Raw genomic sequence first — 20189 nt, forward strand, 5'->3', positions numbered from 1 at the left:
TTAAAAATGGAAAGGAGGAATTCTTGTAAATTTTAATGTGATTTTTTCTTTCTAATTTATGTCAAATGTGTGTGTATAATGAAATCAAAGCTTAAACACAAAAAAAACAAAAATGATTTCCTGATTATAGCAGTCACTTTGAAATGGGGACAGCCTTTCACTCAGTGGGCTCCTGTCCTTGAACCATGGTCAAATGGATTACTCTTGAAGCTTATAAAGGAATTAAGAATGATTTAGATGATGCCTAGAATAGTGGCATATATTTGTAATCCCACCAATTTGGGAGCCTGAGACAGGGGGATTCCAAGTTCCGAGCCAGCCTCTGCAACTTAGCAAGATCCTGTCTCAAAATTAGAAATTAAAAACTCCTGGGGATGTAGCTTAGTGGCAGAGTGCCCTTGGCTTCCATCCTCAGTACCTGAAAACAAAAAACAAGACATAATAATTTAAAATAGCTCTGTTGAAAGGTGTGGAAACAGCTGCAAAACCTTAGGTTAAAACTACAACAACAACAACAACTGGAGGTTCCCTTGATCTGTGGGTGCCTGTTCCTTTCAGCCATGCCTGGGTGGATCTAGAAGTGAGGCCAGCTTGTCCCCGCCTGCTGCCCTTTCCAAGGTGTGGCTGGGAATGTGGGAACTGAGATATCTGCCCCCAATTATCCTTTCACCCCGAAAGGTTCCCACCTGTGGATCCATCTCCTTCCAGATGGAAAGAATCTGGGCAGGCCCAGTTGGAAGACATGGAAAGAGAGCCACCTTCCTTGAGGGATGGTAAACACTCCCTTGTCCCCACGCCCTCCCTCCCTCTTTCTTTATGTTTATTGCTTTAAGACCTCAGGTGCTCCCTCTTCTGCCACGAGAAAAGTGATGTAAACATCTCGTTCTTGTGAAATCATCAGTAAATGCATTTTGAGCTCACCAAGACATTAAGCTCATTAACAAAAAAAAAAAAAGAGAGAGACACAAGAATTTCCAGCACCAATTTATAAGGAAAGGTTGGTGATGTCATGGGTCAAACCAGCCTCATGACATCTGTGACTCTGGCCTTGTCCTGGAGCAGGGCTTTTTAAGACAACTCTCATCTTCAGGGAGTATCTTGAGAAACTAAGTGAAAATAATTTATTTTTTTTTAAACTGGGCTCAAAAAGAACATCCCAGAACCCTCATGTCCTCTGATAAACCCATCTTCTCAAGGTCAGGCAAAGCAGCCAGATGGTCTATGTTCTCATTTATTTAACAACTCCATAGACTTGCACCAGCAACTGGGATGTGCCTTGCATCGACAATCTAGAAAATACTCCTTGATATCAAGTGGCCCAGCAAAAGGTTCAAAGGTGGTGGCGGATCTCTGCTGCCGCCTCCTCCGGCATCCATAGGTAATAGCTTACTCTTAAAAGAAGCTGTAAAGCATAGCATCTTTTGGCCTCTTCCCTGCTTGCCTGCTTCCAGGGTGATGGGTGCTTGTCAATATCCTCCTCCAGTGACTGATTGGTTTAGTCTCCGATCCCTGTACAGTGATCATTTATCACAGGGCAATCACGTATGACACAAAAATATAGTGCCCCTGTGACTCCTCACTCTCCGGCACTCACTGACAGCAAATGAAAATGACAGTACCTGCCAGGACCAGCCATAACTCAACCTCATTTTCCAGAAAACCTTCACGGGGCACTACAAAATAATGAGATGTGCACTGCCTAGAGGTTACCGCGTAGCCCGGCTGCATTACATGCAGATAAATCAGCCCAACAAATGATCAGTCCACCCAGAAATAAAAAAAAAAAAAAGCATCCTGTTGGCCTACATATTTTCCTGTATAATTTAAATAAATGAATTCGGTAGGTATTCCTCTTCGGTCATCACCAAGAGGGTGACAAATATTACCCTACCTGGTATTGGTTTGGAGTAATAAGAAAAATAATTTTGTTTCCTGATCTTATGCACAGCCATCCCTCTTGAACAACTGAAAGAAATCTGTACCTATACTTATAAGACTTCTAAGAATGATGTCGACCATGACAATGTCAATGACGATGATATTCTGGCTTATGGCTTGCATTCAGCTTTGCAAAAATATCCATTCATTTTTTTCATTTAATCTTTACAGTGTGTTCTATGAAATAGATCACACAGACAAATTAAGCACTTTTTAGATGAGATGGCTGAATCCAAAGGCTATAACTTACAGCATGTTGTGCAACTTCTGAAACAGCTGGGGTAGTGGAATGGAAGAGGGGTCAGGTTTTGTTGTTCCCTGCTCCATGTTGCTGACCTAGCTATTTGAGACTTAAACTCTTCCCATTTTTACAGACCCTGGAGCAAATTCAATGTCGTTAGCATAAAGGTAGGATTCTCAAATGATACAAAAAGAAGCAAAATTTAAGTCTTGGCCAAAATTATTTTCTACCCTTTGAAAAAAAAAACAAGAAATAGTTGAATCGCTCTATTTCTGGAGTAAATTTTAGAAAGTATTTTGGGAACAGCTACTTTACATCAAGTTGCAGAGTTAGGTGGTGGCTCTAAGGTGCTCCCAAGGAGTGGTTCCCTATAGTGGTTCTCACTATAAAGGTCAAGAAAATAGGGCACAGGATTAAAGATGTCCCAAATGCAGTATGCACCCAGCTGTGAAGTGGAAATTTGATGGGCCAGCCAAGAGGGATACCCCTGCCTCTAACTGTTCTACTACACAGTAGTCTGGAGAGGTTGTTTGGCTTTTAAAATAGAAACAAGGCCTGGTAGATGCACTTCTCCTTGGCTCTTAAATAACTGACTACCTTCTCCACTGATCTGTAAGCCCCGTCCTATGTCATCTAATATCCCCCAACAACCACCTAATGCCTCATGCATAATAGTTTTTAAAAAATTTTTATGTGTAGTTGACATACCATAAAATTCATGTCCTCATAGTAGACAATTCAGACGTCTATTCATACGTTTGTGCCACCATTAACCCTAACCCAATTCCAGAATAGTTCCATCACTTTGCAAAGTAAGCAGTGGCCCCTTTCCCTTGGTCCCTGGAAACTACTAATTTAATTGTGCATCTGCCTATTCTGTACATTTCATGAATACATGTGAGTTTTTGTGACTGACCGGCTTTTCTCACTTAGCCTGTATCAGAGATTCATCCATGTGGAAAAGAAATAACTCTCAGACGCTGATGGTGAGAATGCCAATTAGTATCATCATTATGAAGAACAGTCTGGAGGTTCCTCAAAAACTAAAAATAGAACTACTGGGCAATCCAGCTATCCTATTTCTGTGTATATATCAAAAGGATATAAAATCAGCATACAAAAGAGACACCTGTAGTCCCATGTTTATTGTGTCACTATTCACAACAGCCAAGATATGTAACAACCTAGGTACTAGATGAATGGATAAAGGAAATTGGGGCATCTATATACAATGGAATATTATTCAGCCACAAAGAAGAAAGAAATCCTGTCATTTGCAGCAAATTGAGAGAACTATAGGATAATGTGTGAAGTTAAATAAGCTAGACACAGAAACACAAGTACCACATGCTCACCATCATACTTAAAAAAAAAAAAAAAGTTGACCTGAATATATAATAGTAAGGCTGGGGAGTGTGTGGAAGGGGTGGATATATAGAGGCTGGACTTGATTAGAGCATGCTCTTTTCATTGTTGAAATATCACACTGAGTCCCATTAACATGTACAACTAGTACACACTAATCAAAAGTAAAACAAAATATTTTTAAAGATCATAGATCTCAAGTCCCTGGAATATTTATAAGAAGGAAAAATGCCTATCTCATACTATAAGCTCCATGCCATAGAATATATCACTATTCCATACTTTATAATAGCTGAATAATATTCTACAATAAGAAGATATCACATTTTGTTTATCCATTCATTCATTGATTGACATTTCGATTGTTTCCACTTTTTCCCTATCACAATAGGAGTTTAGTACACATTTATTGAACAAATAGATGAACTTCTAAATGTTCATGTCATTTGCTAAATATCTAATAAAGGTGAAAACTATTAAACTTCACTAGCAAACAAAGAACTAGAAACTAAAGGTACAAGATCATTTACTAGTTTTCAGATTAGCCCAGGCTTTTTAACTCTAAGAGCTATTACCTGCAAGGGTGTGATATTCACTAGGTATCGTCTACTGAAATGAAAATTAGTGCAAGCATTTTAAAGTAAGTTAGTGTACCTGGACATGTCTACATCCTCGGACTACCCTAATTCTCTCTGAGAAATCTAGATTAAAATATATGAAAGTGCTTTTTATTGTGAAGAGGTTCATCTATATTGAAAAAATATAGGAAACAAATCTAAACATCCAGCAATAATAAAGTATTCAAAAAACATAGAGTGAATGCATGTGATTGAATTGCATAGGGTCATTAAAAATTACATTTTGAAAAAGTGTTAATAGCATCAAATAAGTATTAATAGTCAATGAAAACAGGCATGGTACAGTTGATCTCAAATATGTGAAACTGTCCCAGGAAGGTTGGAATATGAGAAACTATACAAAAATAATAATGCAAAGCTTTCTGAAAGTTGAGATTTATGACTTACTTTTTAGGATCATGAGAATGAAGAAGAGAAGAAGAGTATTAAACATAACTGAGCCTATTGTGTCTTGAGTACAGTTTTACGCACATGTGGTTTAGCTCCCCTTGTAAATGGTAAGTTCTGAGAGAGCAAAGACCTTAAATAGCACCATTCCTATATTAGATACACAGAAAAAAAATATTTCCAAATTAATATAAAATTCACTTTTATTAGACTCCATTTAGCCCATTCCTCTATGTAAACTTAGAATAGATCATTTCTGGTGATGGTCACAGACCAGGAACAAGGTCATGGATGTATATAGAAAGGTCATTAACATAATTAATTTCTGTAATTCTTTTCAACAACATTATCCCAAAGTGATTAAAGGATTGGTGGCCTCCATTTCTGAGGCCTCCCAGCCTCAGAAAACATGTTATAATAAAGGGAAACATCAGACCTTCACCAAGAATGTAAATGGATTCAGTGACGGAGACAAATGGTTGATAAGTCACCTAGGGGGTGAAACATGCCATGCTCAGTTCTTCTGCCTACACAAAAGGTATGTTTTTATCATGTGTCTGTAAGCAAAGTGGCAGGTGGGACAGGGCACACTGGTTGTTGAGGATAAATTGATCAGTAATGTCCTTTATGTTTATGCAACTGTTACAGATTCTGAGTCTGTGGAAGCTTTAAGTACATGTGTCCCAAGCATCTTTTTTACCATTATATTTAAACACTACTCAAGTCCCTTTTATAAAAAAAATATGTTTCCACATGGTCCTAATTCACTTCTACTTAACTTATCAAAACATGACCCCATCAGATTCACTTTCAGTTCAGAAAAGTATCTGAGTTTCTCGGATGAGACCACATCCAAGAAACAAGTTACCAACAAGTTCTTTCCATACCTGGCTCCACACACCCTTCTATTTCGTATGTCTTTGTGTGACTTGAGTTTCATTTAAGATCGAATGCCTTTGAATACGAGCTGCAGACGTTACTCAGATGATTCAAATGTTAAGCTTCCATGGTAGTTCGAATGAACTGAAGTAAAGAATGGTCTGAAGTTACTCGATGTACATAGCAAAGACAAAACTCTGTTAACCGTGTGAGTCAGCTTCCCGTGGCTATAACAAAATACCTAAGAAAAATCAACTGAAGAGAAGAAAAGTTTGTTCGGGCTCATGATTTCAGGGGATTCAGTCTAATGTCAGCAAACTTGGTTGCTTTCTGGTGGGAAACACACAGTGCAGTAAAGCATTCAGCTCATGGTGGCCAGAAAGCAAAAAGAGAAAGGCATGCCGGTGTCCCCTTCAAGGACATGCCCTCAATGACCTAACTTTTTCCACGAGGCCCCACACCCTTAAGTGTCCACCAATTTCCAATCGGGCAGCCAAATCGTTAACACAAGAGCCATTGGTGGGCATTCCAGATACAAACTATAACATTACCCTTGTAAATCAATAATTGATACAACTGAAAGAATTGATTCTGTGCTGGGGCTTGTGTTATTGTTTTACAGGCACCATTTTCATTTAAACATCAGAAATTGGTTAAGATGTTGGCATTATTTTCATTATTTTGGTCCACTCGGTGAATGAGAAAACCTAAAACACTGACTGGCATAAGAATCTGCACAGAAACTTTATTTTTAGTAACCCCAAATTGGAAATAACCCGAATAATCTGCCACGAAAGGAATGAACAAATTGTGATATTACATACATACAAAGGAGTACTACGTAGTGATAAAAAAGAATAAAGCATGGATATTGTCGTCACAAGTCACAAAAACACAATGTAGAGGAAAAAAAATCAAACCAAAAGTGAAAACACAAGTTGTATGATTCTACTTACAGGAACCACGAGTGAAAGTAAAAGGAATTCATTGATAAAAATCATAAAGGAACTTGCAGGAGTGATGGAAATGAAGTAGGGCTTACTTGAGGTAGTGGTTGTATAGGTCCATGTGTTTGCAAAGGTTTTTTTTTTTAACTCACTGAATTATGCATTTTATGAAAATCACACCTAAAAGATGTGAAAATTGCATCTAGAAATCATAGAGATGATAGATGAACATACAGATGGATGGATAGATAATTAATAGATAAGTTGAAGAGGAGGGTACTTGGTATTTCTTGGAGCTAATGAAAAGTGTAGTCATTTGATCCAGCTTACCCAATTATGGGGGAAGTAGAATTTGAACACAAACTTACTCCTGTCCAAATATATTTTCCAAGTATATTTGGCAACAAGTATGTAAAATACATTTTTCTAGCTGCTATGGGGATAAAGAAGTTCCATTAAAAGAGTTAATACGTGCAAAGTGCTCATAACAGTGCCTGGCATATATTAAGAGCTCAAAAGTGTTAACTACCATTATTAGGATAAGATACAAGTCTTACTCTCAAGACAATTACAGGCTCTCTTGGGAAACAGTAATTCGAAAACCATGAAACAACAATCTAAGAATCATCATTTAGTATAAAGAAATGACACAAGAGCCCGCGTAGAGCCAAGGCCAGAATTCACTGTCTACATGTGCCAAGTAGCTTAGAAAACAAAATTGCAGTAGGGGTATGAGGCTCTGGGAAACCCAGTTCCCATCCAACGGCAAAACTCCTCTGTACCAACTTATTGATGTCATGTGGAGACGTAAAATGTCGTGTCCATGACCTTCATGTGATGAGTGATGAACTCCCACTACGTACACCTCTAAGGCACCTACTTACATATGGGAATGGAAGAGTAAATAGTGAATAAATATCCTTCCTGAGTCCATAAAACCACTTTTTTAAAAATGGGATGTTTAGCTTAAAGGTGACATTGAGATTCAGGTTTCTTGAGACTGGATTTTTATAAGGTCTCTTGGTTTCCCATTTGCCCAATAAAGAAGCTATCGTGGTGAGACTCTGCCATGGTGTCTTACTGAAGGGGAATTTCTGACAAGATCAGGGAGGAAGAGATGTCTGTAGTCCCAGCCGACAGTGGAGAAACTGTAATCAGCAAGAGATCTGGTTATTCTGTGTGCCTCCAGATTTTTTTCTGATTCCGATTCAAGTTCCCAAATCCGAGGAACCTCCGTTCTTCCATAATCATTAGACAGGAAGGCAGTTTGTAAAATGTTTCCAAGTTTCTTTTGGTTTCCATGAAGCAAGGAAGGGGCTCTAAAAATCTCGATAATCTCCCTATTGTCTCCTTATTCACTGGAAGTCTAACTGGGGGTTTGCCAAATCGGATCCTAACTCACCTCTACTGTCAAAAGGCCCTAAAAGACACACTCCTTCTCTGTCGCACCCAGGTCGTCCGTGTAGAGGAGAAAGAAGGAAAGGAAACAAACCGGAGGAACCCTAATCTCTCCAGAGAATAAGCAGTTAACTAAAGATAAATTAGGAACCAAACCAAGAATCCAGATCCATCCCAACTTTGCTTTTCCCCCCTTCCATCAAACCTATTTAGGCTCTTGAGGTGTAGATAGTAGATCAACTTTAAGTTTCAGTTGATAATTTACTTCCAAGTGTGCTTGGAAGTAAATGAGTGGCTGTGTTAGTCTGTTTTCTTGCTGCTGTGACTAAAGGACCCAACCAGCACAATTGTAGAGGAGGAAGATTTTATCGGAGGGCTCACGGTTCCATTCCTCAGGGCTCAAGGTGAGGCAAGATATCATGGTGGAAGAGTGTGGCAGAGAGAAGCAGCTCACATCATGGTGATCAAGAAACAGAGAAAGAGAAAGACTCATGGCTCCAGATACAAAATATATACCCCACAACCACGCCCCCAATTAACTACATTCTCCAGCTACACCCCACCTGCCTCCAGTTTCCACTCAGTTCCAGCAGGGCTTAATTCATTGATTAGGTTAAAACTCTCCCAACCCCATAATTTCCTCTCTGAAACTTCTTCCATTGACTCACACATGAGCTTTTGGGGGGGATAACTCATATCCAACCCTAACAGTGACCCTGACCTGAACACTTCCATTCCAGATATTTATAGAAATAGACATCTGTCAACCGAGATGCTCTCCATGTCCAAAGTCCTTTTTAATCCTTCCTTCAGCAAATATTTATTGAGTGTTTATTATATGCCCAATGCTGTACTGAGTCCTGGGGATTCATTGTGGACCAAAAGTAAACATGTTCTTACTATTTGAAACTAAAAAGTCTACTCATGGTGGACTGGGGTGTAACTCAGTCTTAGAAAACACACACACACACACACACACACACACACACACACACACACACACTCATGGAGACAGGCATTAATCAAATCTGTCAAAAAACATGAACAAATACATTGAGAGAAGTGTCCAAACAGAGGCATTACATAGGATCTGAGAGTATCTGGGAAGAGGATTTAACCTAGTCAGGGGAATCAAGGAAGTGATGAATTAGTTGAAATCAAGGGAAACCGAGGAAGTGATGGATTAATTAAACTCTAAAATGTAAGGAGGCAATCTAAAAGCCACAAAATAGAGAATCTAGGCAGAGGAAATGGCTGCCATGCTGTGCAAAACCCACTTCCTACTGGCTCCTAAGAGACTGTTGAATTTTCAGGAATTACCAAGCCAGTTGATGTCATGTTGGGAATATTTACACCACAGAAAATTAAAATTAGCCAATGTCACAAATTAGGGTGGTTTTTTTTTTTAAAAAAGAGGGGATAGATTTTTGTTGTTGTTGTTTTTGTTTTTTGAGGACAAGTTTCTAGGTGATTGTCACCAATGTGACATTTGGAGTTGGAAGCGGGAGAGCTGATACAAGTGGACACAAGAAGGTGATGTGACTAGAGGACCAAGAATGAAGGGAAACGAAGCAGAGAAATGAAGTAAGGGCTTGGACCATGCAGAACTAGGAAGGTCTTGTTCAGCCTTTTACTCTTAAGAGCAATGCAAAGCTATTGACATATTAATAGGCGGGATGAATCATTGGAATATAAAATGAATTTGATACTATCTAACGAGATGAATATTAGAGACTGGATTGGAAGAAGGTTAAAAAGGTTTTGGATGACCATGTAGAAGGCAGTAAGTAATCCAGGAAATGGATAAGAGCCTATTGGACTAATGGACTAAGCCTTAAGGAATCCCCAGTTTTAAAGATATTGTTGAGGAAGGAGAGTCTGGAAAAGAGAATAGAAAGAGCAACGAGAATTCTGTTAATTTCTGCCACAGATCATTCACGGGTTTAATCAAGTGCTACAATACCAACCTGAAGGAGGAAAACTGTAGATTAAAGAGGGTGAAGAGAGATGAAGCCGAGGCAACCGAGACCAGGTATATGGACCATTTGTTCAAGAAGTTTAGCTGAGATGCTTAGAATTATGTGATCCAAAAAACTCTAGGTGTGTGTCTGTCTGCTTTAAGTGGAAGAGACATTAAAAAATGCTTTACAACAAAAACTCTGGAATAGCCCAAATTGAGAAGGAGAATCGAATACCAAAGAAAAAAATTAAGATAGTCTGGAAGAGAGGCAGGGAATCCACAAGAAGAGGTACAGAATCTATATAGGTCCTTAAGAGAAAAAAGAAAAAAGAAGCAGGTACTGATAAGGTCATGGTAATACATTTCATATGGGAAAATTATAGGAATTCCTGTCTGGTTCTGTATAGAGTCGAGGTTGAGTTGCTATCCTCTTTATATGAGGTGGGGGTGAGGAAAGAGAATGAACTAAATGGTTTCTCCCCAAAAAATCTTTGAATTCTTCATTTAAGTTGCATGTGTATGCATGTATTGAATTTTCTGATTTGGAGAATCTCAGAGCTTAGATGCCAAAATTAATGAGCTTATCCACTCCCTTCATTTCAATGCATTCCCTGAATATATATTGGGCATCCTCACTGCTGGACTCTCCGCTAAGCACTGGGAGGTCAAAGATAAACAAGAGAGCTTTGACCTAGAAGAAGTAATGGAATACAAATATTTATGCAATTAACTATGCCATAGCTACAAGCACCGTAGTAGATAGATGAACCAAACTCCAGTCTCTCCAAGGAGGGAGCTAGTTTGGTTATATGGCCAGAAAAATGATCCAGGGCTCTAGATGCCAAAGACAATGCCTTCCTCACTGTCCACATATAATATGACTCTTATTATTCCATACAAAGATATTCTGTGTTAATCTATTTATGCAACCCACAGAGATGAGATGATCTTTCATCCTTCTTGTTAATATGCTACCATAACTAATCCAAGATCAACATTCAAGTGCACTATTGGCTGAGAACTCTATGATTTGGATTCTGGTATAAACCACTCATTTCCCTTTAAACATTAGTTTGGAAACCCTTAAGCAGTAGATGGCCAGCACCCCATATTTATTATTCACTAGAACAATTCTACTTAGCCGTGTCTATACAAGGCCACAGAATGAACCACATTTTTGTTAGTTTATTATTTTTTCGTTATTGCCTCTGTCATAATTCAGACCAGCTCGTTAGAAGTAGCCAAAACATTTTCCCAGTTTTCAGTTCTATGTCTTTTATCCTCCAGGATGAACTTGTTGTACATGGTTGAGAAGTAAAAAGTTTAGTTATTGACGCTTTGGAATGATATGGAGTAAAATAGACATTTCAATGAGTTCTTGCCTTCCTGCATTTATTGATTAATTTTTTTTGGTGGGGAGGGGGGGTCGGAATTCATCAAATATTTACAGAAGACCTACAATTGCCTGAGATGAAGCCAAGTGCATCAGGGAGGAAAAATGAAAAGAGATAGTGTGGGTTCTACTGGAATTTGCCATGACAGTGCAGACATTGGATTGTGCACCTGATTTTAAAGCAGATACTGGTTCTTCTAGTGAGGAAAAAAAAAAAAAAGAGTTTAAAAAAATTTTTTAGAACAAAGACTGTCTAACCATGAAATTCTTTCCTCTGAAACTAACTTAATGAAAATAATTTGGAAGCATCAAGTACGTCATTCCTTTACTTTCTCTCTCTCTCTCCCGAGTCTTTTTCCTACTCTGGGAGCAGTTCCACAACTTGCTTCACTCTGATTGGAGAAGAATGTGGTAAGCAAAGGAGTTATGATCGATTCCTTAATCTGTTCACTCCACAAACAACCCACCACCTGGCAATTAACAGGCATTACAACTCAGCACCCTGGGAGGGATATAAAGACCAAGATGTGGTTGAAGAATGTGCAGGGCTGTGGAGAAGGCGGTGAGGGAAATGGGGATGCATAATGACATTTATGCTAAATAGGCACATAGGCAACGTGCTGTGGAAATTCTGAGATGAGATATCTTCTGATGGGGGGTTGAGCAGTGTTTCTCGGGAGCATTTAAGGATGAACAGGATTTAGATGTTTGAAAGCTTGGGACAGACTTTCCAAACTACAGTTACTGTCTTTGCAGAAGTTACAAAACCTGGAAACTGTGTTGCAAATATCACTGCATAAACCCAGATAAGAATTCTGCTCCCTCCCATCACATCCTACCCCATTTGGGAGCCACTAAAATCTGCCCTTTTTAATGACTGGATTTAAGAATGATTTGTTGTTGCAAATCAGCATCAGAGACTGCCTTTAAGATGTCTCTTCCCTCCCGGGTGTTCTTATTGAAGCTTTGCTCACCACAGCTCCTGCGGGCTACAGCTTGTCCCATGCTCCACCTGGAACAACAAAAAAAAAAGTCATCAGACAGAGAGGGGTGCAGGGTGCTGTTTATTGGGACATTAGGAGAAGAATCTATTTGCTAAGTGCACAATTTGCAGCCTTCGTCTGAATTAATTGTTTCCAGTGGATCTTAACACCAGGCAAATCTATCTCACCCAGGCCCAGTTCCTGAATCCGAAGTGGGGAGACAAACAGCCGTGCATCTTACTTGAGGGAAAAAGGCAACAAACCAAGAAAGAGATTAATTTTTAAAAAGCCAAGTGCTAATCCGACAGTGGTTTTCCAAGAGTGCCTCAGGCATTAGTAGGTCATTAAATCTTTGTTAACAGGCCAGGAAAAAATGTAAAAGGAAGGAAAAAGTGGGTCATAGTCCTGTTTAAATTTATACAGCATGGAAATTTCATGAAATCACAGCATTGCAGGGATGAAAGAAACCACAGGAGTCCCAACCAGGGCTTCTTCTACCCAGGCCCCTCAATAGCATCTCAAGACAAGTTCCACTCATCCTGTCTCCTAAAGAATGCAGCTCTCCTGAAATTTTCTGATTCACATCTCAGTGGTGGAGATATGCCTTTATTTTCTGCAGAAAGTTGTCTCATTTTGTTCCTACTTTTTTTTGTGTGTGTGTGATTTGGGAATGTATAGGTCAAGTCTAATCTGTCTTTCACTCCCACTCAGAAGCTTGAAAACTGCCTTTATAACCCTTCTGATTTCTTTCTTCTTCTTCTTTTTTTTTCAGTGCTATTCCATATATAAAACACAGGTTGAATATCCCTTATCTGAATTGCTTGGCACCAGAAGAGTTTCAGATTTTTTTTTTCATATTTTGGAAGATTTGCATTAACATCATGAGAAATCTTGGGAATAGGACCAAAGTCCAAATGCAGAATTCTATTGCATATATACCATATCTACTCTGAAAGAAATTTTATATAATATTTTTTAATACTTTTAAACAAAAGTTTATATATATATATATATATATATATATATATATATATATATATATATATATATAAATTGAGCCATCACACTTGTATTATCATGCTGGTACTCACCATTGAGTATTGGATTTTTAATTATTTCAGATTTGGGGATTTTCAGATTATGGATGCTCAAACTGTCTGGTTTCCCCCACATTTCATATTGCATGATCTCGAAGCACACTTTAGTCTTTCCCTTTCGTAAATGATGCCAGTTAGTCCATGGTCCCCTAGCCCTGTGACCTGAGAAATAGAAGAAAAAAAAATCCAAGTATAAACTGTATGATGCCTATTTTTAAGCTGACTGCTTTTTTTAAGTAGCCCAAACTATCACTTAGGAATCTTATATTGTCAGCACTTTTAAATTCATCTTCACATTATTACCTTTTGATGATTGGTATCCAGTGAAAATGAGACAAAAAAAATGATAAAAAAGAAATTTAGCCATATTTAAAATATTTGTTTGACATGAAATTTAAGATACCATGATGGACAAGCATGTGGGGGTGCACACTCATACAGGAGCACATCCATACACATGCGCACACATACCACACACAGGCTCATGTGTTAAGCATTTCTCCACCCAAGGACCATGTCAGGACTCAGCTATTTAGAGACCTAGGATTCAGGTGGTCTCAAGGAATGATAAGAGGTGTGTCCACTTGCCTATTTCAGATCATTAAAAGAAAAACATTAGACAAACCGAATTCAGCAGTTTATTTAAGCAAAGAAACAATTCATGAGTCCAAATGGAAAACGGTTCGACATACTCTGTCTGAATACACGTGCAGGCCATATTCATAGCCAGAGAACAGGAAAGATTGGTTACAGGGGTGTTTGCCTTACAGGGTCAGATTCAGGCAGCTTTTAGCTTCTGATTGACTGAGACTCATTTCTTGTTAGGGAGTACATTTCCTGCTGAAGTTATCCTCTGTTCACATTTCATGGTAGGTTACAGTCATCTACATAGCGAGAGCTCTTTACGCCAACTTGAGATATGCACAGAGGCAACTTTAGGCCAAACTTAATGTGACAACACATAGAGATTAACAATCATACGAGGTGATCATGATGCCACAGATACTTGGGGGGAAAAAAAAAAGACCTCTCTTAATTTCTTTATAATTGAACATAAAAAGTTCTCCAACTCCTGTTCTGAGATAGTAAAAAAAAAAAAAAAAAAAAAAAAAACAGAAAATTTCCAATTCAGGATAGACTCAGATGCATCTAGATGATGTGTTGTCTCTTTCAGGTAAATACCCAGTCCTGCTGAGGACTTTCTTCCAGTACCTCACTTTCCTCTCCTGCTCACTGCTGGTGATCCAGCCTCAGGCATTGTATGAGGAGCTGTCACATACTGCCACTGTCTATCCCAGCCCCTGTCCATAAGGGGAGTCCCATGCTCCTGTGACTCCTCCCCCGTCAACCTGTCAACATATTGCAACCAAGGATCTCCACCTTTCCCTGGAACCAGCTCCACTCTGCAGGACTTCATCCCAGCAGTGAGATAACTCCTGTCTCCTGACCTCCCCTCAGCCTCTGTCACACCCGTCCTTCTCCATTCTGAGTTCACAGGAGACTTGGAGGAGAGAACACTGGGTGCCTCTTCTTATTCATTACGTTCATTATGTAACTTCACCTCGTAAGCCAGAGAAAGGAAAATCCATCAGAAGGCTCTTGGCTTTCCTGTAATCTTCCTGAAATAGAAGGGACAGGCTCTCTGTAGCTTCCTAAAATTGTCTGGAGATTCTCTGGTCTACTCAGAGGCTTGACTTAGGAATGGGAGGAAGTTTGTCTTTGGGTCCTTTTCAGGTACTGAATAGCCCCTTACAATGAATCATATCTTCTGTCCTCTGTCTCCTACTGCCAACTACTACCCTTTTATCTGCTTTGAGTTTGGAAAAGCTTTCTCACATCATTGTGCATGGTGGTTTATGGAAGAAACTATCCCCCAAGTCTTTGGTGGACCAGGGGGAACAAAAGATTCTATTTGGCCTATAGCTTTTGCCAAATTAGGCCCCAACTTCCAAGACCATATCTCCCTTCACTCTTATAAACATTTGCAAAAGTTCCTTGCTCTTGACTGTGTCTGTGACACCCTGAGGGGACGAAGCCTCTGACATCATGGGTAGAGGTTCTTGAGACACCACGACAACTTCAAGAATTATTATCATGGAGGGATTTCATTCTTCCATACTAGTATCATTGAGAGTTCATTGATTAATTCAGGAACCTGGGCTTCCAAACTCAGTGACCTATTTTTTCAGCAAAATATCCCAGTTTGTGAGTAATGAAAATACAGGAAACACCAAAATGTTTTTCCTACTCTCTGTTCTCACTCCCAGTCACCTCACATCATCGAAATGCATGTGGGTTTTTCCCCCAAATGAAACAAACAGTTCTCCAGCAGACACCAGCTAGGGATTCTCTTATTCAACTCAATTCGAATGTGGTATACCTGAAGATTGCAACAGATTCCCACAGGCACAAGGCTCAGACTCACCACAGGATCTCCCCACTTGACATGCATTGGCAACTAGGGAGTTGTCTCCTTTGTATAAGAAGTAAGTGCAAAGCTTACTTACCCCACTTCCCTTCCCTAACAGGGGCTGACCCCTTCCCTGGACTGCTGCTCATCACCTTAGTCCCTCACCCTGACTCTTCTCTACATGTACCTTACACTCATGGCGACCTCTATAAAATTACTTTAGCTCCAGTAAAAGGATGTCCTTTATTGGAAGAGAAGGAGTAGATGAAGTACATTTGGCCCTCCACATCTACAGGTTCCGTGTCTGCACCTTCAAGCAACTGGATAAAAAAAAATTTGGTAAAAAAAAAAAAAATTGTATCTGGACTTAGCATGTATAGACTTTCTTTTCTTGTCCTCACTCCCTAAATGATACCTTAGAACAACTATTTGCATATCATTTACAATGTAGCAGATATGATAAGTCATCTAGAGATGATTTAAATATATAGTTGTGCATGGGCTTAGGCATCTGTTACATATTGATAGAAAAGATTTGAGCATCCATGACTTTCTGTATCCCTGGGATTACTGAAACCAATCTACCACAGATACCAATTGACACAACTGTACCTGTATCATGCTATCTGTCTTGCCTGGTAATGATAACTCATTTATATGTTTCATACATATTACAAACTCATATAGTCATCATTGACCTTGACATCTCAAATGACTGGCTTCTCCCTGGTCAATGCATTCCCTCTTTTCAGGTAAAGGTTTCAAAATAGACATTTGGCTCAATTCTGGCCAATGATAAAAGATGACAGGTTGCCTAGAATGCACCTAGAAAATGCTTTCCACTCCAGGAAGATATCAGAAGATGCTTCCTCCCCTTTGGGCACTGTGTGGATATGACGCCTAGAACTTTCCCAGCCAGGATGGAAGCCTGATACTATTTCCCACTTCCCTTCCCTAACAGGGGCAGACCCTGGATCTCTCAAGATATTTTAAATTGGGAATCAACCTATCCAAACATCCACTCACCCTCTGGAGTCACCGATGGGAAGCTAAATATCTGTTAAGCAGCTTGAGCCAAGGTCTCTGCTATGTAGAGCCAAGTATCTTACCTACACATTTAGCTTAGATAGTTTTTTTCTGATGATGGCAGGAAAAATATAGAGAAATGGTTAATGGGAAATGAGGCAGCATAAAAAAATAGAATAATGAAGTAGAAAATGAAAGTCAGACACACACAATAACAACCCCAAAATGACTGTATTAGGTAATACATATGATTCATTATTTCTGAAAACACAAAAGGTTGTTTAAGCCAAATTACCTTTCAGATATGGTAGAGTGTTTTAAGGAAGTCATTCAGCAAACAAAAAGTAGATCACCTGGAAGACCCGGAGTCTAAAATTGAGTCCCTGTTCCACCCCTGCCTGGCTCCGTGACATTGGGCAAGTCAGAGTAATGTGACTGATTCTCAGGTTTTTGTCTATATAAGAGGAACAATAATAATGGCTAGACCCAAAGGACTTAAAATCAGCATACTACAGGGACACAGCCACACCAATGTTTATTGCAACACAATTCTCAATAGCTAAACTGTGGAAGCAACCTAGATGCCCTTCAGTAGATGGATGGATAAAGAAAATGTGGCATATATACACAAGGGAATATTACTCAGCAATAAAACAGAATAAAATCATGGCATTTGAAGGGAAATGGATGGAGTTGGAGAATATAATGGTAAATGAAGTTAGCCCATGCCCAAAAAACAAATGCCGAATGTCTTCTCTGAAATAAGGAGGCTGATTCATAGTGGGGTTGAGCAGGGAGCATGGGAAGATTAGATGAACTCTAGATAGGGAAAAAGGGAGGGTGGGGGAGGGAGGGGTAAGAGGGTAAAAAAGATGGTGGAATGAGATGGACATCACTATCCTAAGTGCATATATGAAGACACTAATGGTGTGAATATATTTTGTATACAACCAGAGGTATAAAAAATTGTGCTCTATATGTGTCATATGAATTATAATGCATTCTGCTGTCATATATAAAAAATTAGAATAAAAAAATTAAAAAGAATAATGGCTAGAACAAGGCATCATTAGCATTAAAAAATGTAAGGAATGCAACATATCTAGCAGATTCTTGACAGATAACATACATGTCTTCATTATATCATTTGATATTATTTGTACTTTTATGTTTTATTTTTATTTATTTATTTATTTAGTACTAGGAATTAAACCCAGGGGCACTCAAATACTGAGCCACATCTCCAACCCTTTATATTATTATTATTTTTTTTTAATATTGAGACAGGTTCTCAATACATTGCTTAGGGCCTCACTGAGTTGCTGAGACTGACTCTTAATTTGGGATCCTCCTGCCCCAGCCTCCTGAGCTGCTGGGATTACAGGTGCCAGGCCTTATTTGTCCTGAGTATGGTGAAAAGTGAGCATTTATCACCTAGGTTGATTGTCTGCTCAATAAGGAAAATAAGTACTTTGACCCTCAGAAAGAAAAGAAAGTCCATCCAAGCAAAAATAACAGGAGAAAGAGCATCATGTTCACTATGCCGTGTAGTGGGGCCAAGTCAGAGACGACCAAGGAAAGCCAGCGCCATGCATTTGTACCCAGGGTGGAGAAAGTGATCCAATTGGAGGGTGTAGGAAAGGAAGATGCCTCCTTTGTCTTTTTACTTACTAGGATAAGCTACAATTTAGAACGTTTGTTGGCTACATACTAATGGTTCTCATTCTGAAAATCAAGCATGGATTCATTCTAAGAATTCCTTGTCTGATCTCCTAAAACGCTGACCTACAAGAGATTCAAAATGAGATGGCTTGAAGAGCAAAGAAAATGGGGCTCTCCCACTTCTCTGAGTTCTAGGGTCACTATAAGCGGCAGCAGACTTATGCAAGAGTAAGCCACAGGATTATAGGTTGCAGCCCTTCTCAAAACCCTCTCATAGCCTAAGACACCGCTTATTAACAGAAAGAAAAATAACTCAAGTGTCTGAAGGATGAGTAGTTAAAAATGATCAGAATACCCATATCATGGAATATTATTCAGCCTTAAACAGGAAGGAAATGCAGGCATATGCTACAGCATGGGGGAATCTTGAGAACATTATGCCAAGTGAAATAAGACAGAAAAATGCATATGCTATCATGTATGATATGATTCCATTTAAATAAGGTACCTCGAGTAATTATATTCAAAGAGACAGAAGTAGAATGGTGGTTGCTAGAGGAGAGGGGAATGGGAAGTTAGTGTTTAATGGGTACAAATGGATTTTTACCCATTCAGAGATTTGGTTCTACAACATGAAAAGAGTATTGGAGATGGAAGGAGGTGATTGTGGCACAAAAAATGTGAAGGTACTTAGCACTGTGAAGGTACTTAGCACTAAAGCCATACCCTCAACAGGAGCTATGATGGTACATTGTGTGTGTACTTTGCCACGATTAAAAATGATTTTAGTTTCAAAAGAAAGAATGAAACAAACAAACAAACAAAAACACCAGATTCTTTTCTTAAAGAAGAGGAAGCAAGGAAAAAAGAGAAGAAAGGAGAAATCAAATGGAAAGTCAGAACCTGGTAAAATTTTAATGATCATCTTACATCAGAAAATCCAGCTCAGGCTAAATGAACGCTGTTGTTTCTAGGGATGTGGCATTTCCACCGTGACTTTGGTTTTCACCCCCTAAACAGAGTAGCTAGTCTGTGTCTAATTGTGTTTGTTTTTCCCCCTGCAGGGATGTTTAACAGTCCCCCAACCACAGAGATGGTTCCATAAAATTTTATGACAACAATTTCTTAAGTGAAATTTCCATTCAGTCTGTTTGTGGGACCTTCAAAAAAAAAAAAATACCAGCGAAAGCCAAATAGATATAACTTGGGACATTTTTCCTGAGGTCTAATTTAATTATAAATCATGACTTTATGAGCCTACCATTCCAAACTCATACAGCTCCTCAGCAGCACAACATAATTTACTGCTCTGCAAGACAGTGAGCTCATGCGGGGAACCAAAGGGCACCCTGAACCACATTCCTTTGGGGAGCTTTACAAACTCTGTTCTGAACACTCCAAGGTTAGAAAGCTCAGCGCCCCCCACCCCAGCCCCACCCCACAGACCAGCGTCACCCTGCACAGACTAGAGATGGCGTCCAGAGGCCTTGAGTGCTTAGGGAATGAGACCTGAAGAGAGAGAGTTCCTGAACTCTGCATTCAGCCCCACGCAAAGACAATCTGCTTTCTGAATCTTTCCACCCTTCACACCCTGGTCAGGTAGGAAATGACTGTGCTGAACCATCACACTCTCTAATTTTAAGGCAGAGGTCTCAGAGAAAGGGAATCTGAAATTATTGGGTGTGAAATACAAATAGATTTAACAGCTCTCCCACTATTTATGTAGCCTTCAACTCCGCCTGTTGAAGTGAGGTTTTCTTCTTTTTTTTTTATCTGAACATCTGGACGTGGGTTCAAGACGACGGTTTGGCTCTGGGAAAGTTGGCCTCAGGGTAAAACAGTTCTCGGGCTCTCCTCGAGACTGG

This window comes from Urocitellus parryii, chromosome 7, assembly GCF_045843805.1.
Source record: "Urocitellus parryii isolate mUroPar1 chromosome 7, mUroPar1.hap1, whole genome shotgun sequence".
NCBI classification, from domain to species: Eukaryota; Metazoa; Chordata; class Mammalia; order Rodentia; family Sciuridae; genus Urocitellus; species Urocitellus parryii.